Genomic DNA, 21,102 nt, shown 5'->3' on the forward strand with positions numbered 1-21,102 from the left:
AAAGTGAAGATAAACGTTAAAATAGATCAACCAAGATCAACTAAAGCCTTTCTCAACAGAAACGTCTTGTCCAGGAAGCACTCAATAGAGTAGATCGGATGTAGTGACAAAGGAAAGGAATTCCAAAGACGAGGAGGGACAATTTGAAAAGTGAGACTTTTTTTTTAACCTAACCAAACATTAACGGTGCAACAAAAATTGCGAGCAATATTGAAACTATATCCAGCTGTACAGTTTTGAGCCAGATGCCAGATCAGATGAAAAAAAAAAGAAGTACATGGATCTAATTGTCAAGGAGCTTGTGGCCCGCCCAATGTATTTTCTATGTAACAAATGTGATCTTTTTTAAACAATATTTTTGATGTGTTCCTGATTTACAAGGATTTGAATAAAGAAATATTCAGAAATGCAATTTAGTGCTTAATTTTTGGTCCAGTAGACATGAAGAATAGGGGGTTAAAAGGGTCAGTAATCTGTTTTTCTGTGCAAGGCTCTTAAAAACTAAAACTAAAATCTTAAAATCTTTTTTTTAAATGTTCCTGGAAGCCAATGTAACAAAGGACAACAGAGTTATTTGTGCCTGTTTACTGGCTCCAGTTAAAAGTTAGCGGTTTAACCACAACAGCTTGTGGAAGACCCTCCTCTGTTCAAGCCCTCCAACAAAACAGCCTGGATTTGCTCTGACCTCAACCTGCCCAACCCGACCTCAACCTCATCATATTTTGGGCAAAATGGACAAAACAGACAGCTTTCTTGGGCATCATGGGAACCTCATCTGATAAATGCTCTGCGCACCCCAACATTCACGAAGTTGTTTGTTAATGACCAATAAAAGATCTCCCCTACATAAAAGCAGCTGTGGATGTACAATGTTCCCCAATGTAACATCTTCTGCGTTTGAATATGGGAAAATTTCACCTAGCTGAATGTAGCAGGATGATTGATACTGGAGCGGCTTTTTGCGTAATAGCCAATATAAAGGCGTGTTATAGTGCAAATGAGGCCAATGGGCCTGCTGCACATAGAGAAGCCAAGAAATGTTTGACTGCCCTTGAAAGCTGGCACAGTGAGAGAGCTGCAGCATGTTCCAAGCTGGAAATAAGAAACTGGACGAGACTTTGAAGGCCCCCAGTTAAAGCTCTTATGTGGAGAGTAGAGAGCTGGTCACAGAGCATGACAACATCCCATAATTCTCATCTCTTCTTTCAGACAATTCGCAGCATATGTTTGTGAGAATGTTGAAAGACTGAGGGGATGACAGTTTGTGTCTTCAGGCATCTTCAACACTTAGAAAAGTGGTAAAAACAAAACAATCAGTTCATTTCTTTCCAATTTTTTGCATTTGCTAAGAATTTTGCTCCTTTAAAAATAGTTTTTAAAAAACAATAACATTTCTTTGCATCATGCAAAAACACGTAGAAGCACACAGGAAGACGGACAGTTTTCTAAACTGGATAGTTTGGACAAAAATAGATTAAATGATGTTGTCTTACCTGTCAGAGTCCGTCAGAGTTGATGGAAACATGGAAAAAAAGAGAGAAATATGCGTTAGTCTTTATGAAATAAAAATGTTCATGTTAGCGCACAAACTGAGACAGATAGGATTTTATTTCTAGAAAATATTCTAAGGTGGATTCCTTCCATGAAAGGTGGTGCTGTACTGGTGCACAGCACATATCCCACCCTAAAGAGTCACATCTGCTGGTTTGTGAAGCCATACAGACGACTTCCAACAAGCTGTCTGTATTGTAGCCCAGTGGACAAGTGGTAGAGTGTCCACCCTAAGATTGGGAGGTTGTTTGTTCAAAATCAAGATTCTAAAAGTGGGACCCAATGCCTTAACAAGTTTGATTGATTGGTTTTGTGACTGCAGCTCACTGCTTCCATGCCCCCAGGAGATGGGTCAAGGGGGGGGGGGGCACATTATCCTAGATACTATTGGGGAAGGTACACCCTGGACAGGTTACCAGCCTGTTGCAGGGCCCATTCATATTCAAAACTTACTATATTAGGTCAGAGAAACTCATAAGCCCATCTTCTGAACTTATTGAATCCCTTTCGGGGTCATGGAGCTGCTGGAGCTTATCCTAGCAACTATGGAGTGAAGGCGGGGTACACCCTGAACAGGTAGCCAGCCAGTCTGTTTCAGTGCCCATTCATATTCATCACTAAGTATTGAGAGGATGACCTCTAATAAACTCATACATGCTTGAAAATGTCAAATACAGGAATGTGAAGGGATGAAGGAGTGAGGAGCCGTTATTGCTTTTAAATGTCCTGTGTTTCCTCCTTGTGATGTTTCAGGTTTGAGACAATACAAACGCCTGGGATAAAAACAATTCAGATTTGACCAAATGGTTTTTGTTTTTCTGGTGCCAAACCGACCATAACAGTCACATTAGGGATTGCAAGCAGTTTTCCAACATGCTGACGTCTTTTCACTGATTCAACAAACTGCCCACATTTAACCTTTTTCCTCCCAGATTCATTCCATGCAAATAAAAGTTCCAACAAATTTCTACAAGATGTTCCAACAACCATGCACCAAAAAAACACTCAGACATTCAGATTGTGTTTAATGTTGGTGGTAAATAAAATGTCAACAACCGCCCTAGAGTCCACAATCTGTAAGCACATCTGCATGCAGAAGATCTTAGTCCTGCTCTTCCCAAGATCGCTAAGCGTTAAATGTCATTTAATGCTGCTGTCTGAACCCAAAGGCTTACCATAGTCGCTTTTGGCAGATCCGAACAATCCATCACCCAACAGACAGCCTCTCCTGTCATTACTCTCACCGAGACTGACACAAGAGGGGAAGACTTTTTTTCCCCCTCTTTTTAACCAGCAGGCACACTGCTTGGTTCCGCCATCCATCCATCTGTTGGCCCACCCTCGCGCTCATTAATTCTGCCCGTCCCCTGGTGGCTGCTAGGTGCTGCAATGTGATTAAGCGTAAACAAACCGGTGCCGGCCGGAGAGAGATGCTGACGGATCTTTCTCGTCAAGGTTTACGGGGCTGTTTGAGTCGGTGGCCTCCAAAACCCAGCACCAGCTGATGGTGTGGGACAGGAGACGAAATGTTGATCTGTTTCCAATCATGTAACCTCTACTGATCATTTTATATTGCACTACAATTAATCATGGCTGCACGGTGGCGCAGTGGTTAGCGCTCCTGCCTCACAGCAAGAAGGCCCCCACTCAAAGTCCCAGGTGGGAGGCCCATCCAATAACACACTCTATTTTGTTCCTTGTTACTCTAAATTGTTTTAAGTTATGGCTGTGTGATTAGTGGACCTGCGACAGACTGGTGGCCCCGCCAGGGTGTCCCCTTCCTTCGCCCGCAAATGGCCAGGATAGGCTCAGTCAGCCCCGTGACCCCAAAAGGGACAAAACGGGTTTAGAAGATGAATGAATGACTCCAACTGATCAATAATCAAATGACCACCATTAAGACTCATGATATTGAATGAAAAAAACTCTTTAACCCTTTAATGCTAGAGATGTCACTTGCGATGTCTAAATGACACACCTCGTTGAGCTACCGTGACTCTCTGACTGTTTACGCAAATAACACATTTCCAGCTGATTCTACAGCTGGAACGCAAAACTTTTAAGTAGTGAAGTGCTTGAAGTGCTAAACGCAAAATCCGCTGATTCTGATTGAGACAGAATTGGGTGATTTACGTTGATTGTGTAAATCAACTAAACCAAAAGAACACATGGACTGTTTACGCGATGAACGTAAATCTGCTGATTCTGACACGGAGAAAAGTGGCATATCACTGCAAAGCCGATTTTGCCTTTAGAGTTTTTATGCCACTGCAAGCAGGTGAAGAGGAACTATTCCTTAGGAAGGGAATGTGCAGCTTTTTTCAGCAAAAGAAATTCTAAAGCCACACGGTTAGGGGCTGGGGACATTGACCTGGCTGCTCTAAGCGCTCAGTCAGAGATTAATCAACCACAGAGGGGTTTCCCTCTGTTATAGCGTGCGTCCTCAGAGGCTTGACCTTTGTCGCTGCTCTTGTGACCGCGCTGGAAAAGGAAGTGGATGATCGAGATGGAACAAATTTAGTCCTGTTTGCAACTTTTTTTGCAGAACACATCTTTGCGGTGTGCAAAGAATCCAAACCGATGTGCTCCGGTTCTAGAAAAAAATGCAGAAGTGCGATAAGATTGTTGCTCTCAAAGAACTGTATTTGGGATTTAACATACCTTGTATGAAAATTTAAGCAGATGTCAGAGTGCAGGCTATTAGAAGCTTGATTTCCTTAGAAGTGAAAGAAGGACTTTGGCTGACAACCGGTGATGTTACAGGACAAGAACCGTTTTGAAATAATCACTAATGACTCTTTGTTATTTGAATGTGTTGTCGCTGTTATTGTCTTCTCTGTGACAGAGCTGCGGTCTATAAAGATGCAATTTGATCTGGCGGCATTTCACATCCTTGACCCATTGAGAACTCATTAACGGCTCACGGGATGTGAGGAAAATGCGTGTGCAGACTTCCGGGAAACCCAAATGGCTCTGAACCAGAGGGATGTACGCAGGGACCTGCACTCCCACCGAATAAGACCAAGAAGAGTCAGAGGGACCTGTGACTGAGCAGTAAACTTTGGTAGTGATTGGATTCTTTACATCTGAGATTCGTTTTTTTCATAGACGCCTTTAAAATAAATAGAAGCCTTGAAGAATAATAAATCCATCTCAACTTGCCATTAATATTTTCTCTCTTTCAAGCTTTTTGCAAAACTACTCAGCAGTTCATACTAAAACTATCACTACCAGATGTCAAAAAAATCCTTGTTCTGTGTTTTAAAAGCAAACTAATTTGAGAACTAATGCTACTAATTGTCATATTACTATCGTTTTGTTGCAGTTGAGTAATTTAGTTAATTAAGTTAAAGGACCTCCCCCCCCATCATATTTAACAATATGTCCACAAACTTCAATGATGCAACCAGCTTTCATTTTGGCCTTGACTAACTCATACCTAACATGGCAACAAGAGCAGCACCAAATACTACTGATCTTAGGGTCTAAGCCCAGAAAAGACTCCAAATAATGAGTTCTCTTGAAGTCTTGCTACATGGCTGAAACATTTATTCTCACTTTCCTGAGTTCAACCAACACCTGTCCAAAACCATCCATCACCAAGGACCTGTGCTGTGGGTTGGAAATGATTAGAATCTGTTTTTGGATGCCGCTAATCGCGTCCTCTCTGAAGATGGCAGCCCTAAGAAGAAGTCTTTTAACGTGGAAATGGGGGGGAACAGGGGTTCTAACAGAGCATGGTGCTGCGTCAGTGTTATGGTCTTATTTTAGCCCGACGCAGAGCGGTGTAAAGATGGCCTCCAGCCTCCTGAAGAATCCCTACTGCTTTGAGAGAACAGGCTCCACGAAAAAACGTGCCGTCGATTTGCCTAATTACACTGCAGGGAGATATAAAACAAATGATTGCAGCTGAACGCTACAGGAACGGGTGGAACCTTTTCCTCCGGTTTATTAATCGCCGGGGAGAGATGCGGTTCCAGACGTGTGGCGACGTTACTGCACACGTTGATTACGCGAGGAGCGGCGGGGTTTCAGGATTCCAGAAGGAGTTTGTGCTTAAAAGGTCATGCGGTGCATTAGAGCAGCCACACGTGCCTCTGAGTTATAGTACAGATGAGCTGCATCTGTATGCAACCCGACAAATCGTCGCTAAGAAAAAAACGGTTAAGACCGAGAAAGTTCCCAGACACCTCACACCTGCTTCGTTAAATAAATTGTTGAAAGAATGAGTGAAAAAAAATCCACAAGAAGTGTAACAGTGAAGTGAAGGTAGTGAAAGGAGGACCATGTGAGATGGTTCCAATGATTAACAAATGCAACATCAAGTGAAACCAACTCCTTAATTATCACTCCATTTGGTTAATTCGATAGAAGACAGTGCAAAATTATTTGGGCCGGCTGTGTTATCAACAGCTAGAACTAATTAGTTTTGAGATGCTTTTTAATTATAGAAGCCTTTCTGGAATTATCCACGCTACCTGAGTGTTTTCTCAGCCCTGTCAATAGGGTATGAGGCAGAGAGAGGGAGTTATAAAAGGGGAAGCGAGCAAAGACACAGGAAGACAGAAAAAACTGGAACAGTCTATAAAAACAAAGGAACGCAGCAATGACCATTATTCTGTCATGATAGGTAACAAGCTAAATAAAGAGATGAATCTAATAATTAACACGAAGAACACTGAAGAAAAGGCTGAGACTGATTTTAAAACAGATGTTGATATTTTAGCTGGGAAAGGCGGAGTCCATCACATTTGTACATTATTCATTTTTTCATTCATCTTCTAAACCTGCTTTTTGCCTTTCGGGGTCACGGGGCTGCCGCAGCCCATCCCGGCCACTCGTGAGCGAAGGCAGGGGACATCCTGCACAGTCTGTAGCAGGGCCATAATCACACACACATGCACACTCACATACATCCACACCTATAGACAAGTTACAGTCACCAATTCATCTAATAATAATAATAATAATGGATTAGATTTATCTGTGCTTTTCCAGACACTCAAAGCGCTTACATTGTGTCCATTATTCATTCACTCCTCATTCATACTTGGTCATGGTAAGCTACTGATGTAGCTACAGCTGCCCTGGGGCAGACTGACAGAGCCGTGGCTGCCAGTTCGCGCCTACGGCCCCTCTGACCATCACCGGTATCATTCATACACATGCACACGCCAGTGGAGCCACACTGGAGGCAAGGAGGGTGAAGTGTCTTGCGCAAGGACACAACGACAGTTGGCTAGGGGGAGCGGAGATTGAACCGCCGACCCTTCGATCATTGGACGACCTGCTCAACCACCTGCGCCACTGCCACCCTATGAAGCATGTTTTCGGACAGTGGGAGGAAGAAGGAGTTAAGCCCACACATGCATGAAGAGAACATGCAAACTCCACACAGAAAGGTCCCCCTCCATTGGTGGGTTTTTTTTTTCAGGTCCCCCACCGGGGACGTGAACCAGGGGCCTTCTTGCTGTGAGGCAAGAGCGCTAACCACTGCACCACTCATGTGTAAAATCTGTTATCTCTTTAAATCAAAACCGCTGCATGATATTGGACCATTTAGGGTCAAAATCACACAACAAAGTATAAATATGACTGCCAGTTTTGACATCACCACCTTTTGAATGTCTGACCAGCTTGAGATAAACGGTAAACACCATTCATGAGAATTTTCATCATATGTCTTCAAACATTTGCAAGGTGGTCTTTGTTTCTTTGTAAGATGCAGCAGCTTTTTTTATTAATGTTAATAAAGATGCTTTAATAATAGAAAAATCCTATGCACTTGGTATAAATAATGAAGGGTGCCAACAATATATTACGGTATTTGATTTAGATTCATTTTAAAATTTAGAAGCCAAACCAAAAAACAGAAGTTGTGTTTTTGGAGTGGAATAAGCAAATAAAAAAACCACAAAAAAAGGCTAATGCCAGAAGTTCTTTAGCTATGATGGGGACACAATATTTACAGACATGTTTTAAACTTAAATATTTTTTTATTTGAACTGTGGGCTCTTTTTACCTTAATAACAAAGATTTATGGTCTATTTTCTTTTGTTCCTGGTTTTGATCTGTTGGATGGCACATTTTATGTCGGTGGCTGAACGTTCAAATAAACCTAAACCCTCATTTTCAGTGTTTGGTCCCTACATGAGTTCACACCTAAAAACCAGGCAGGCAAACAGTAGCCTGCCTGGACCAAACAGGTTAGTGTGAAAGCGCCTCAAAAAAAACACTTCAGCAATCAATGTGTCACTGAATTTTAGATGATCAGGACTAAATCTTATCTTGAGTTGCAAGCAGAAGGGAAACGCAGGCCTTGTGTCTTTGCAATGAGTCGTGCTGTGACATAAGGGACAAAACATTCAGATGCAATCTGATACGCCGTCATTCACTTGGCAATTTGGCCGTGCCGAGAGCTCTGACCACCTCCACGCCCCCCAGCGCAACGCGCCTATCGGCCTTCTCCTGGCTTTTACAGCTTTTCCTCAATCCCCACTTATCTTCTTTCTGTCAGCTGCTTTGGAAGAGGTCATTTTTTTTATCCAGCCGTGCCCATTTTCCTTTGCTAACTTGCAATCATCCGTCCCAATTCCTCACAAGAGCATAAAAATGACTAGAACCTTAAATAATCAGAGAAACAACTCTTCAAATCTGCAAATCTCTCTCCTCCAGAGATCCTCCCCGACCTCTGTTTGGAGTTTATACCGAAACATTAACACGATCACTGAAGCCATCCAGCTTAAGAAATGATGGATCACGCCGCCGCCAACCGCTGCATTTACATGCCGCTTTTTAAATGCCGCTTTTTAAATGCCGTCTCATGAGTGAAACAGAATGGTGAATTGGCAAAAATAATTGTGTTTAATTGAAATGAAGAAAAAAAAACACTTTGGGTTAAGAGTACACTTTCCTGTTAATTTCTTAAGCGGGTTTCAACCCTAGGCCTGACAGCTATCATTAGCTAATGAGCGACTAGTAAGAGTCATTATGCAATGGTAGCTAAGGGGGATCAAAGAGCTACTTTGACCTTTGTTTTGCTTTGAATTTTGCTCTCCCCTCCTAATTGAGGCCCGGTGACGGTTTCACCCGGAAGGTTTGCAGGGTTTTGGTGGTTCGGTTCTAAAAATAAACGCAGAGGAATGACCCAAGGGCTCTTATGCCTTATGAAAACACACACACTTAGATGCACACAAGTCCGACTGACGATGTCCTCAATCAAAGGGGGTCGGTGTCCTTGGTGGAGCAGCGTGCTGAGTCACTCGGCAGGTCATTCTCCATCGTTCCCTCCCCCTTGATCATGAGCAAAAACACTGCTGGGGAGGAAAACGTAGAAATTGGACCTTTTTCTGGGCCAGATAATCTGCTTGATTTAAGTGCCGGGAGCCACAGTTGGAGGACCAAGGATGAAAAAAAACTACACTCAAGGTTTATGCTCACTTGCCTTGCTGGGCTTGTTATTCTTTTGGAGATGCTATGTCAGTTAGCTGCCCCCTCGAGAAATAAACCAATGGTTTACCTTGGAAGGAACGCTGAACGATCGAAACACAGGGCCGTTAAGGCCATTTGCCTAAAAACATATAATCATAAAGCCTGTTTGGTGGAAGAAGCACACCACAGCAGACCACTAAATTACCACTCATAAGGCCCCTCTCCTCAACTTGCATAACCACACACACACACACACACACACGAAAGAGAATAAACGCAGTGCATTAACCACAAGTTCAGCTAAAGCACTTCCTTAGTGCCCGAAACTCCCGGTCTGACGACAGTGTAACGCGCTGCGTTCTGAGTTTCTGGACGTTTGAGGTCTCCCCAGTAATGCTGAATTAGTCGGGAATTACCACATTTTCCACACTATAATGCACACTTGAAGGTTTTTCCCCAAGAAAATGACAGTGCGCCTTATAATCCGTATCATCTGAAATATGGTTTATTAACTCTGGTTGTGTTTACTGATGGAAAAGCAATTTTGAGACGTAAAATGTCACTCTGCTTATTTTTTTATTTATTTTTTTACGGGTAGCATGATCACAGTAACATTTGTTTAAAGTGAACGTGCTAACGTGACTAACACGGCTAATGCTTCTAACGTGGCTAATGTGTAGCAAACAAGTTCTAGAGTTTCTGTGAACACAGTTAGTAAAGTCTGACTGACTGAAGGACTTGTTTCTGATTCTTTTGTCTAGTTTAATGCACCTTATAGTTCGGTGCGCCTTATGTCTGACAAATTCAAAAATAGACTTCAGTGTGACCTTTAATCCGATCCGGAATGCAGAAAATACATTATGTTTCCACAACTTTATCTAAAGTCACTCATTCATATTACATGAACTAAGGTTTGATGGATCCCTAACTTGCAATGGCTCTTTAAAAGAGACTGTCAAAAACAGAATCATAATTTGCTGCCTGAGGTAAATAAATGATTTAATCGCCTTACCCTCTTCCGGAGAAGGAAGGAAGTATTTGATTAGCAAAGATGAAAAGATCTGATTGAACTTTTGAAAGAGCTCCAAAGCTTTTCTCTATTATGATTTTGATCTTCTTTAGCGTAAGAAAGACTAAATCACCTTCAGGAGAAGTAAAAAGCCTAACTTTGGCTCTGAAAGCCTTTGGCGCTGCATTAGTTTAAAGCCCTGTTCTCCAAACATCACGCATGTTTCCCATGTTTCCTATGCCCAAACACACCAGCCTGGTAATGACTGTCATTACCGAGCCTCTGCAGAGCTCCATGACAAGCTGAATCAGATGCCTTTAATAAGTAGGGCAGCTTGGGAGACAGACAAAATAATAGCCCCTGATGACTGCGTTTGGCAAACACAGGTTTAGAGGAGGGATTATTTAGTCCAGACACATCAACACTGTGATTTTTAAAGGTAATCAGAGGAGAGCTAAGCGCTTAATGACAACTGTTTTATTATTACAATTAGCAACAACTACAATTGCAAAAGGAATCTATACCAGTCATTTAATAGTCTAAAGGTACAAAGATGATTTGGTCCAAAAACTGATTAAACCAAAGTTTGAAATGGTTAATTCCCAGAATGCAACATGATGTGGTTAAGCCCCGGTTGCATGCACCCGTTTGGGGCGTTGACCCCTGTGGGTTTTTGGGCTTTCCGGGCCCGTGGGGGCTCATAGAAAGGTGCACTCACATCTTAAGGGAAGCTCAAATTTGTCTTGCAGTTCCCTTGAGGCTCATCCAGCCACCTTAAGGGATGTCCTCAAAATGTAACATACATTTGCTGTGCATGTGGTAAATATATGAAGTTTTTGAAAGGATTATGCACACACTTCTGACATCCGGGTGAGGCTGTCATATGATGTCTTTTTGCCACACTCTAGCCGTTAGTACGGTGTGCACACAGGCTCCTTACTGACTGCACTCAAATGCCACATGCACGCATGTCCAGGTGATATATAAGTGCTGATAGGATGTCCATAGGAAGTGTTTCCCGCTTTGACCTCTGGATTTCAGGTCCATATTCTGCATATTTCTGTACACTTTTCCAGCCACTTGGTTATTGCCCTGCATATATGCTTCCCTGCCAGGTTTGTATACCTTGTGCTAGAATATCTCAGGTACACACTTTGCACAGCCTACACCAGGGATGAGCAACTCCAGGCCTCCAGGGCCGATGTGTCTGCATGATTTCCAGATATTCTTGCCCTACTCATGACTGATTAGCTGTTGCAGGTGTGTCCAGCCAATCAGAACATGCCAGAGAAGGGTTTTGTTGGAAAACATGCAGTAATAGGGCCCTCAAGGCCTGGAGCTGCCCATCCCTGGCCTACATCTTGGGTCTTGTCTGATGGGATAAATCTGGGCTGGTGTTTAGGCCCTGTTCCTCCACAGTTAGGATGAGTGCTTCTGTAGGCCAGCCCTTCCTAACAACTGGTAGGACTACTTCATATCAGCCGATTCCGCTATGGTCCCCCATGGCGGCTTGTCCAGACCATATTTGATGTGGCTGATATGTTTTTGTCTCTAGAACAGATTATTTTTTAAAACTTAGAAATAAAGAAAGCTTTAACAGCTGACAATAAATTCCTCAAATCACATTTTTATTCGTTAAATCTTTTATTTAATAAAGTCAAAAACTAGTGCTAGGAAAAGGTCAAAGTCCCAACAGTCAGATCACAAAATGCTTTCGTTGGGTAGATTTGACTGATCCGTCAAAATTGGGGCATCCAATTGCTGTTGCAGTCTTTAAGAGGAGTTTTGGGAGTTGATAACATTTTACAGTAAGTGTGGGACATGCATCAAGATTGGGTAAACCTTGCTATGCTGCTGCGACCGCCAACAAAAGTATTCGAGAGCATAAGAGGAATGATGTATGAGGGCTCTTCCAATGCCCTGAGAGTCCTTGAGTAAGAAGGAAGGAGGTGCTGAGCAATCGTATCATTTTTAATAACCATCGACGGGAACGTGTTTGTTTTGGCATTAAATGCCGTCACGAAGAAGCCAAAAGCTGGACTTGCTGATTGAGCACTTTGATTTACAGCCACTCTAAATGTAAACAGATGTCAGAAAACTGAAGACATATTTGTGTAGTTGATGAAGCGCCGACATTAAAGGGGGATCAGCAAAGGAGGCGCCTGTCATATGTAAAAGCAGAGCTAAGTGTGTTGTTGTTGTTGTGGTGTTGAGGACAGAGGGTGGTATTTTTTTGTGAAACCACACTGTGCTGGTTGAAAGCGGGTCCACAAACAGACGTCCAGCTGGTTTGATGGCTTCTGTTAGCACAACTGCTTCCAACTGCTCTTATCCTGCAGAAAATCTCTAGTGGATGTGTAACTTCTCTTCTTTTCTTTTTTTTAATGCAGCCGCAACTGCTGCCATGTTTAAGTGGCTCCTCGGCATACTTGGGAGGGGGAATTGCTACTTGCGCCAGTTACAGAGATAAAGCAAGGTCTCAGTCAGCGTGCTTACATCACCTCTGGGAATCAGGGAGATGTTTGTTTTTCCAGTTCCGAAGGAGGGGATCAAGCTCAACATGGTGTACATTTTCAATGTTGAAATAAAAAATAAAAAAAAACAATACATCCCACATTCCTGACATGCTGGTGATGTCTTTTTCTTTCCCTCCCTGTGCCATCTCTTGGGTCGCCTCATCGGAATATTTATGAATGTTGGCGAGTGGCCCCATTCCATTATCAAGGAGACTTCTTAGCGTGGGGCTCCCTACCCTTCCACCCCGTTCTGTCTTAGAGCCTCATCCAAAATGCAAGCAGGATTCAAAAAAATAAATAAATAAATAAAATACTTGGCCAGCACCACTGTTGATGGTGTTATGGAGAAAAACAAGAGGCAATAGAAAAGCTTGGAGAGCACTCAACTTGGGAAAATCCATACCTCGAAAAGATGAATGAAGTTTTCAAGGCTGCAAAAAAATTGACTAATTCTCTGAGGTAGGAACCCACGCTGACGTGACCCCCCCCCCCCCCCCCCCCCCCCCGCCCCAGTGGTGTACGTATTAGTCTATCTTTTAAAGTCCGACTCAGAACGTCTTTTGATCTATTGTCAAAGCATTCCAATTGAGTTATTATGATGTTTTTAAGCAAAATGGAAAAACCTGTCCATTTCTAGGACATAGTTTCTGCAGAGCAGCAGTAGTTCATTAGAAGGTTTCACACTGACTTGTGGGCGGGAGCCTCGGTGCAGCGAAACCTTGCCCCCACCCCCCCACCCATTGCTGAGAGCTCTCCTGTCATTCTTAATCAGTCCTTCCTGTAACAAGGCGCCCATAGCCAGATTTATTAACAATCGCAGTTGGTAACAGAATCGAGCAAACAAGATGTGGTGGAGGGCTTCCAGTCACTCCTCAGCTGCACAATGTTGTCATTGTTTCCAGCCTGATTCAGAAGTGGTTGTGCTGAATACAAACACAGACAAACAGGCGCGGGAAAGTCTGGCTGATAAGGATCGCGTTCAGAGATTTGTTTTTTTTTACCTTTCTCACTAATAAATAAGAGATTTCCTTGAAAGATGTCAATTAAAAAGGTAAAAACGTTGCACATGTTTCTAGATCCATAATTTCTTTATTTCTACTGGAGATAATGTGCAGGTTATGTAGCAGAGTGGTTCTGACCACTTAGAACCATCTCCCTGACCAAAAAATATATTCATCACCAAGAAACCGGTTGTCCAAGGTTGTCCTTTTCAGTTTGTAGGATGTTCAAAAACAAAAAGTTCCTAACATGCTCGAAAATGATGACTAAAGTCACCATGACAAACGATGGCATTGATAAAAAGAAAAAAGTGCTCTGATGCGTGAAGAGAGGATGCAAAAAATAATTAATCAAAAAAACTCCATTTAAAAAAGGGAATTCAGGACAGTCAGAGATAAGCACTGCCTCTGCCAGCACACACCCGATTTTGAATTCTGTCACTTATCCACCCTCTTCCAGGTTACAATCTTCCCTCTGCACAAAAGGACAGAGATGTGATGGCCAACAGGGACATGGGGCTCATTTAGGAGGCATCACAGGATGAATTCTGAAGGTGTCGACTGAGCCTTTCTGAAGAGTACGTTGGGATCTGAAGAACTCTGACATGTCCTCTGCTCCGAGTGCTCACTTGATGACTCACCATCAAAAAGGTGAGAAAGCAACTCCTGCTGAAAAACCTGATAGACCCACTCTGATGAAAATCTTGTTTTTGGTGTTCTCAACATATTCTTGTGACATTTTGCTGTTGACGGAGGACATGTATAAAGAAAAGTAAGCTGATAATTGGATTTATGTAGCTTCTTAAGTTGCTATCTGATCGGTCCGTCAGAGCTAGTTTAGGTCACTTTCAGTCGTTTCGATGGAGGTTCTCATTTAAGTGTTGACAAGTGTAACACTTTGGACATGCGCGAGCTGCAGGTGCATCTGTCTTGAACTCGCTGAGGCGTGCCTCTCTGCAGGAGTCGAGGTCAAGCATTCAGAACAGCAGCATATCCGTGTGATCACCACGCTCTACACGGGGGCGACACAAAAGAGATGCATGTCACGAGGAAGAGGACTATAGAGTCAGCTGCCAAGCTCATGTTATATCATGGCCTTTCAAAATGTGTCACAATCTATTATTTTTTTCCCTCTTTGAGTAGTGACCTTCACAAAAATGACAAGCCCTTGTGCCAAAGCGAGATAGGCTTTAACACTCAGCTGGTAATTAAAGCTTTGGCTCTGTAGGACGAGTCCTCCAAAACCTTACAATGGGGATGAGTTCGCTCGGGCTGAAAGCTGGAGCAGCATTAGGAGACAGCAAACAAGATGAACCTAATGATGGTCATTTTACTGCAAATTGAGCAAAGAATGCTGCTGCAAGTACTTCAGATACTGCCCAGTACTTCAGATTGCAGATTAATAGGAGTTCTTTGATGGAAGCTGTTGGGAACGCAAACAGACAGTCTAATTGGATCAAGTGATACACTAAGTCACGTAATCCGCAATTTTATCACTATGATTCACAACCCAGTAGACAGAAGAGAAAAAGAAACATCAGCGTCTTTGGTGGCAGAATGCTGGCACTTTCATACTGGTAGGGCTTTTTCTGATCAGGATTTGTTTCCAAGGATATTGTGTAAAATGACCTAAACTTTGGTGCAAAACAAACAAGGTAACCCTGATCTGCTTAAGTTAACCCTAAAGTGAACCAAGATCCTCAATCTAAACAATCGAGGGCATCAATTATGTAAGTGCTGCGTATTACAAGTTTCAGCCCACGGTTAAAAAAATTTACAAGTGAGAATTCTAAAATAGTTGGAAAATATTTATTCTTTTAACAGTGGAGATGTTGGAGGAGACACCTAAACATGACACGTTCTGTGACATACCGGAACTTCTAACACTAATCCTTACATGACCAAAGTGAATCAGCTGTTTCAGACGCGGGGGAAAGCAGCTTTTTGTTCCGGCTTTGCACCGACATGCAACTCACTACAGACGTAAAGTGTTGCATAAGGGCGCAAAGCTGCTTTTCTCACCTTCAGAATCCACTGGAATAACATAAATTGTTTAAATGGCTAAAGAGTTTTAGTAGTGGAAAGAAGGTAAACACTGTAGCTAAAGCTCTGGGGTTAAAGGATTTAACAGGTTCAACAATGTGATGTATGAGGAGCTACAGGGATCCATGACTATGTTATCAGAGGGTAAGTGGGCTAACCAGTTTTTCATTTTCATGCTTGGAGTGAATGACTTTTTGAAGCCTTTAGGTCTGCATCGGTCTTTAGTTGGCTTCTAAGAAGATAAGAAGATATGAAATTTAAAAGCATTCTCTGCCCAATTGACCCAAGTCAACATAACTATCCTAGTGCGTGGGGAATCCAGTTGACAATCATTAGATTTAATGGGTTCATTGTGTCATGTGTGTACTGTGTACAAAAAGGTCTACTCTACTGAATTTATAAATTTAAATCTTAATAAGTTTGACCTAGCTGTGTATGGGTTTTTTTTTGGTCTTTTTGCCTTCATTTTTATTGCTTGAACTAAACCAATAACCCAAACCAAATCTAGCTTTGTGAAGACAAAGAGGTGGGTGAAGTTAAAATAACTGTTGAAAAAACCAACGTATGTGCTACCTTTTAATGGAAGCAAATCCCAGATGTTTCATTAGTATCTCAAAACAAAAGGGTGCAACATGTCTGCCAACTACATGAAAAGGGGCGTAGAGGTCCCAATGAGGCTGGAGATAAAAGTATCCACCTAAATGTAAGAATGTGGGCGTTTTTTGGCAAGATAGTCATTGGCAGTCGGTGTGTACAACAGAAAATCCCAATCCCTTGTCCTCAAGATCTACCAGCTTGCTCATTGTTATCCATTTTTCCAACTTGTTGCTGTTTCTCAAGATCAGGAATCTTTAGTCAAGCAGAATCTGGATTCATCTGACCCGGGTAATTGCTATTTAGTGGAGCAGAGAATTCTAGAAATCCAGTGGAGTGGCAGCCCTGGTGTATGGTGGGGTTTGAGTAAAAAAATGTGCTTTGGCTTCAGAATTCTCGCTCCAGCATCATGGTGTTGGTAACAAAGCGTGACATCTATTTAAACAAAAAAAGTCTGGTGAATGGTAATTCTACTCTAATGTGTGAAAGTTCCAAATTCAGTTTGATTCTTTTTGAAGACTATGAATAGACCCACAAAGGTTGAAGGCTTTCCAATTATGAGAGAGGATCAGATCAGCAGCTTTAAAGTGATTAGGTGTGGTGTCAGTGGCCTGTGGAGGCCCGAGCAAACAGGAGACAGCCAGCAGAATGAAGCTGTTTGGGGCAAAGAAGAGCTCCAGAGGCTTTGCAGCTACACCTCTGAGTCTGCTCTGGCCTGATGCGATACACTGTTACACCACGAGTTAATCTGAAGTCACACAAAATGGAACCAAGAGTCCTCATTCTCAGGTAATGACGCCAAGCATCAAAACCCACCTTCTTCGAGAAACTACTAATGACTAAAAAGCAGGATGCAAGACGACACGAAGCCTTTCCATGAACCAGCCTTCTTCCTCAGAGAGAAGCAATGCAGCTCATTACAAAGCCAGGAAGGAAAAATATAGCAGGGGAACAGTTATGTGACACCTGGATACCGACTCTGTTAACCAAAACAAGTCAGCTATGCTGCACCCATACAACAAGCATTTACCACACAACCTCTGGATTTCTGCACACTGAAGTAATGTAGTTCATTTACAGCAATTAATTGCAAAAAATGTATAAATCTACAAATTAGTAACTAAATAAAACCCTATTTTTTTTCTTGATTACAGTTGTTTATGTAACCATTTTCTTGCAAAGAAAACCAGAAAAATCTTCTTCCTATCTCAACAATTTCATGTAAGATATATATCACTTTATAGAATATATACTTTATTCCTACATGAGAAACAGAACTTGAAAGTTCAATTATGAAACTTTTCAAACTTAAACTTTTGACTCAATTTTTTATTTAAAAAAAACACAGATCCCTTAAACCACATTATAATTAATTTAATGAACGTTGCATGAAATAAAACTGTGTATTAACCACACAAAAGAAACAGAATTAATCAAAACTATTTTTAACAAGATTTTTTGAATACATTTTGTAAATTTAACTCAAAAGCAGATTTGAGAATAACATTAATTGAAACCAGTAAACTCCAATGTCTAGAGATCCTTGTACTTCCCAAAGACAAGGAATACATCTTAAGCATCTTAAGCTGCTTCACACTGCCCTCTGTAACATGTGTTCAACGAGTGTTTGAGCTTCCACGTTCAAAACTCTTTTATTTGTGCATAGCTAAGCAGATTTTTATGACCGCTTTTGGGCTCTACAAACAAAACGTGAGGCAATTGAACGCGCGTTGCAAGTTAAACGAGGTCGACCTTTGACCAATTAGGAACTCGGATTTGGTAGCAATGAATGGATGAAGTCCCCTTTGATTCACGAAAGTGCCAACTGTTTGGAAATTATTTAAGTAAGCAAGGTTTACTCCCGGCCGGAATTATACAAGTCTTTCATTTATCAGAACAGAGCTGTGAAAGAGAAAGATTAGCAAGATTATCCGACATTTTGCACTAAGCCTCCCAAAACTGCTGTTGGTTTGTAAATGTTTAAACAATTGATAAATATTTTACTGTAAACAAAATTAATTTGTACATATGTCTGCTTAATAAAGACTTATTTTTAAGTTTTGCACAATAATTTGCCACATATTTTCTTTTCTTTTAAAATTCCACATCGGTCAGTCTTCTGAACGATTACCCTTCCAACATTTACCAGGTGATCTCATCTTAAAGAGATCCCTTCCATCCCCTGTGGCCTCTGTAACCACACACACACGAGAACATTAACGTCTCAGCTTTACTTTATGCAATAAAGTTCAGCAATAAATGCGGTAAGTGGGGAAATGGGAGTAGGAAATGTTGACCCAACTTATTGTGACGTGAACAGTTTTATGGTTAGCCCAAAATGCAGGGTACTTAACCTAAATGAGCTTGAATAAAGCTTCCGTAAAAGAAGAAGTCATAATCTGAGGTCTTTAAAAAAACACACACACACACACCATAAGATACACAAAGGAGAAAGAAAATTCCACTTTAGATTCTATGGCCAATACGAACATTCGGTTCTAACGTTAATGAGGAGGAACAGATACTGTGTCTGTAATGACACAATTATCTCGGTCATTTGGCATTTCCGTCCAACACCTCTTTAAAAACATATCAGCCATTAGCCTGGGGATGGGGAGCCCAACTGAAAGAGGTCAACGGTGTACTTCCAGTATTCAAGAGATGCAGACAGTTTGTTGTCAAGACGCACAGTTGTCGAGATGCAGGAAAGGGCAAGGGGGGGGGGGGGAGAGGGCTGCGAATAGGAAAAAAACGTGAGGAACAGGCATCAAAATCGAGGAAATTACCCGTCATATGGAGCTCGTGCCCTTTCTCCTTTCAGCAGCTCTAACAGGAAAGGCTGGAAGGTGTGGGAGTGCTTTAAGATGTTAGAGTGGACAGCAGTTTTATTTGACTGGATTGTCAACAAGATGGTTCTAGATGAGCTACAGGGTTGAGAAGTACACCTTTCTGCAAAATGCCAGGTTTTTCTTACTTAAAAGCATAACACCATTAATGATCCATGCTAAATTTCAAAACCAAGGTATAATCAAGCAGAAAGACCAGTGCGACAGGTAAGCACCAGCTCCCACCAGGCCTCTGATTTGTTCCTACCTGAGTTTAAGCCCCAGGGCTGCTTGCCAGTGCAACTTTTAAAATTAATTGAAGTGAAGGCTGCTTTCAACCTAGTTTTAGTAAAGAGACAGAAACTAAAAAACCTATGCAGAGCCACTGAAAATAACACTGTACTCTTTTTGTTTTGGTTCTTTTTTGAATGCATCACATTAGGCAAAATCACTATAGAGGTTAACTACAATATCATCAAGTACAGTGTACTTACTGTAACTCACTGTAAAAATCTGGCTGTGCGTCTTCAAAGGGTTCAGGCCCAGATACCATGTGCTAGTTCTTTGCCAGCACTTCTTGACCCCGGCTCCTCTCCGTTTGAAGTTTCCTCCAATTAGTCGTGATACGTATCAGCTCAATGCAGCAGCTTTTTCCTCCACAACAGCGCCCTACTGTAAGATCGAACGGACCATCAAAAAAGTAAGGCCTTCTGGTATATAATTGCGCCTCAATAAATGACGCTATTTCACCACCGACTGGATCAATGCTGCCCAGAAAGTTACGAATCGCAATCGATGTGGCCTTTGTGCGACTGGACCTGTTCGCGAGGCGTGGTGTGTGGCGCAACAGACAGATGCCTGAGGAGAGAGGTGCGTGGAGAAAATGTTTGTGGTGCGGCAGGAAGGGAAAGAGGGAAGGATTGTGACGCGGTATTGATCCAAGCTGGAAACAAGTCCAAGGTGCAATAATCTGCAGGGGCAAAAGATGTCAAATTGATTGCTTCCATCGTGTCAGACAAAAGAAACTATTATGGGAGTTTGCATGTAAAAAAAAAAAAAGAAAGAACTACAGGATTACATGCAAAGTGACACGAGCGGATTGGAACACGATGATAAAACTTGTAGAATAGCATGTCTCCAGAGTGCTTACGGCTTACAAAAGCTGCATTTTTACATCATGAATCAGTTGAGATTGGATTTCATGTCAAACTAACTGACAAATAGAGTTATGTAACAATATTTCAATAGGCGTGCATCATCCGTGCTCGGAGAGCAGTGCAGTCATGCTCCAGCTGCTGTGTGGACTGACAGTTTCTCAGCGGGGCAGCTAAATCACTGGCTTTTGCAGAAAGTAGAAAAATGTCCAGGGGTGGACTGTAAACACAACAGGTCACCGACATTCAAAGATTAAAAAAATTTCAGCCCCACTCCGTTCTTTCGTATGTTTCACGTCTCATCTGACAGACTCGGAAGAATGTGTTTGAATAAAACAGGCATGGGCAATATTTAAGAAAATCAAAGGAAAATGCTTACAGTATAAAGCAAACATCTGTTACATTGTTTCAGCTTGCATCTGCTCTTGCTGGCAGTTTTTGCTTCCCATTAGAGCAGACCACAGATGATGCACAGTCACAGATGGGGAATGATGTTGACCAGATTGCGTCTCTGAACCCTTTTAAAAAAAAAAAAAAAAAAAAGGGTTCAACTTTAATCCTGCATCCTACGGGGTTTTTTTTTCTTTTCTGTAAGTGCCTTGAAGGAAATTAGCCTAATCTATGACAAATCCGGTTGGGATTGCTCTCATACGCTTTATACACCCCCCACCCAGCTTCATTTTTACTACATGCAAACACACATATCTTTTGTTCTCATGCTTCACCAACTATGGCCTCAAGCCATCAATCTAAAAGGCGGAGTTAGTCAGCCGGGACTCAACTTCATTACACAAGAACTGCATTAGAAAAGCAAGAAAAGTAATCCCTTTAAGATTTTAAAGTGGGGAAAAATGCCTTCCATTCATAAATGGTAGTTTAAAACTATGTTTGGTAGCATTTGTCAGCCAACCTCAAAATCATACTTCACACCTTTTAAAAGCATCATCTATATCAGTGATTACCAAGCTAAAGGTTTTATAT

The 21,102-nt window shown here is 41.9% G+C and overlaps 1 protein-coding gene across 3 annotated transcripts in view; it reads right to left on the reverse strand.

The window, feature by feature from the left end:
- LOC101159504 (membrane-associated guanylate kinase, WW and PDZ domain-containing protein 3) overlaps window positions 1–21,102 on the reverse strand; it is a 151,134-nt gene that overhangs the window by 91,423 nt on the left and 38,609 nt on the right. The window lies entirely within an intron of this gene.

Source organism: Oryzias latipes, chromosome 7 (assembly GCF_002234675.1).
Source record: "Oryzias latipes chromosome 7, ASM223467v1".
Taxonomy (NCBI): domain Eukaryota; kingdom Metazoa; phylum Chordata; class Actinopteri; order Beloniformes; family Adrianichthyidae; genus Oryzias; species Oryzias latipes.